The sequence below is a fragment of the Leopardus geoffroyi genome, chromosome A1, assembly GCF_018350155.1.
Source record: "Leopardus geoffroyi isolate Oge1 chromosome A1, O.geoffroyi_Oge1_pat1.0, whole genome shotgun sequence".
In the NCBI taxonomy this organism is placed as follows: domain Eukaryota; kingdom Metazoa; phylum Chordata; class Mammalia; order Carnivora; family Felidae; genus Leopardus; species Leopardus geoffroyi.
The window spans coordinates 45845298-45847776 of NC_059326.1; the positions used below are offsets into that span (position 1 = coordinate 45845298).

At 44.5% G+C, this 2479-nt stretch overlaps 1 non-coding gene across 1 annotated transcript; it reads right to left on the reverse strand.

Annotated features, from left to right (window-relative positions):
* Positions 1–1965: 1965 nt before the first annotated feature.
* On the reverse strand, positions 1966–2075 carry LOC123581921. The gene has a single exon (XR_006704087.1). It is a non-coding gene; the product is annotated as a U6 spliceosomal RNA (small nuclear RNA).
* Between the last annotated feature and the right edge of the window lie 404 nt (positions 2076–2479).

The window sequence follows — 2479 nt, forward strand, 5'->3', positions numbered from 1 at the left end:
GAATAGATAGATCAGCAAACAGACTAAAATCCAAATGAAATTACATCCACTTTCCCCTAGAAGTCAAACTATGAAGCACTTTATAGTCTGTACACTAAGCCAGTGGAGAGAACTGTGGTCATCCTCTAGGACTAGGCTGCCACAGTTGGATGGCACTTGGTGTTATGGCTCCTTTCTCCACTAGGTGGCACTGCTTAGCTTATTGATGTGGATCAGTGTGGCACGTGTACAGGTGTATGCACTGGTGCAGGAGAGGTGAAAATGACATCACCCAGCTTCCCAATCTTTAGCGTCAGAACTCTGCCCTTAACCACTGTCCATCAGGTACTTCTCCTTTGTCTCTGGCTTCTGTCCACTTCCTGCTTCTACACTGTCCGTGACCAAGCTGTCAGCCTGCCAGGCAGCACCTCTCTCCCGAATTTTATCTCAGGTGGCGCTGTGCTTCCAAATCCCTCACTTCTGAGGGTCCTGTGGCTTAGGCCTGCTCTAATTCTCTGTGGGAGTGTCTCACTGAGCAATGGTCGGGTGTTCGGTTGCTCCCAGGAACACTCATGTGACCATGCTCCTGCAGGGGCCCCTGGGTGCCAGCCTGCCCCAGCAAAAGTTCCCGTGATCATGTAGCAGCAACAGTTCAGGAGATTATGGCAAATCACAAAACACAACTGGTGCCAAGTTTCACTGCACCCCAGTGTCCTTGTTCCAACACCAGCAAACTTGCTGTTCTCCAGGGTCCACTGGGACCTTTTCCTGTGGGGCGGCTTCATGGCCTCTCCCAAGTGTCCTCCCAATTGGGGAACCACCTCTCTCTGTGTGGCCCAAGGACCCCTTAGACCTTGCTGTCTGCTCCTGGGGATTCCCTCTTCCCACTAGAGCTGCAGAATTTCTGACTTTGTGCTCCCCTGCTTATAGAGTCCTTTTTTTAAATTTTGTTAATGTTTTTATTTATTTTTGAGACAGAGAGAGACAGAACATGAGCAGGGGAGGGGCAGAGAGAGAGGGAGACACAGGCTCCGAAGGAGACACAGAATCCGAAGCAGGCTCCAGGCTCTGAGCTGTCAGCACAGAGCCTGATGTGCGGCTAGAACTCACGGACTGTGAGATCATGACCTGAGCCCAAGTCGGACACTTAACCGACTGAGCCACCCCCTGTTTATAGAGTCCTAATGGTATTGAAACCCTCTCCTTTCTTCATTTTCCCTTTCTTGTTAAGACCCTTGTAGGTGCTTCCACTCTTTCTCTTTCTCTCCAACTGCTTTCAGGAGTGCTTTTCCTGTACTATCCCCCATGTCTCTGTCCTCTCTCCACAAACAAAAACAGTTCCCTACCCTCCAGTGCTTCTCTCTGCTCCAGTTCACCTCTCCCTGCCACATACCTGCTGAGTTCTGTGGCTCAAATTATGCAGATTGTTGCACTAATCCTCAAATCAATTTTCTAGCTGTACAAAATGGTTTGCTGCTGATGTTGCATTTCAAGGATGAGAGAAGCAGAGAACTTCCACGCTGCTCTGCCATCTTGGTCTCTCTCTTTTTCCCTGGTGTTAAAGTAAAACACTTGAAAGATTTCAGTGTGGTTCTCAAAAGAAGAGAGGGAAACTTTTAAGGTTTCAAATAGTAGCCAATTCCACCTTAGTTCTCCTCTGGTTGGGAGTCTCTCTGGAAGATGTTTGCATTGGAAACAGATGGAGCTCAACACAAGAAACTGAAATCATGACTCTCGACCAAGTTTAACAAAGAGAAGTTAAATCATTCTCCCAGGGGAAGGGAGAACGTGTATAATGTGTATGCTGGTATCTGGAGGAAGAAAACTAAATCACAGCATTCAAACAGCAGCATCTGAGGGTGTAGCTCTAAAATAGAACTAAAGCACACCAGGAATTGTGCAAGATAAACTACATAGATATATGAAGAAAATGTTACAATTTCTATTTATCTTTATTTTTTAATGTTTATTTATTTTTGAAAGAGAAAAAGGATGAAACGCTTCACAAATGACAGGCATGTTATTTTTGTGTAGGGGCCATGCTAATCTTTTCTGTACCATTCTGATTTTAGTCCACATGCTGCTGAAGCAAGCACTCGACTTATCTTTAATTTTTATTTTAAAAATGATAATCCCTTTAAGGTGTTTAGGTTTTTCATGCATTAATTGACATGGGAAGCTTTCTCAGGTCTTATTTCATGTCTGTTGTGTTTATAATGGAAGGTTTGGAAGAGCAGGATTTCTACAATGAAGGAGCTATCCTCATGGGTTTGGTGTACTGCTCAACAGTCCATGTGTATTTCCATAATTAAATGGATTTGCTACTTAATCATCAACCAGTTTTAACTAAACTAACCCATACAAGATAGACAAGTGAGCTAAACAAGATGTCTACAAAATATGGATCGATGATAGTCCCAATGATTTAAGTACAGAAGGGCAACAAGGTTATAGCAGAGTTGGTTAGTTTATTGCTCAAAGCTCTCTTCATCTGCCTCAT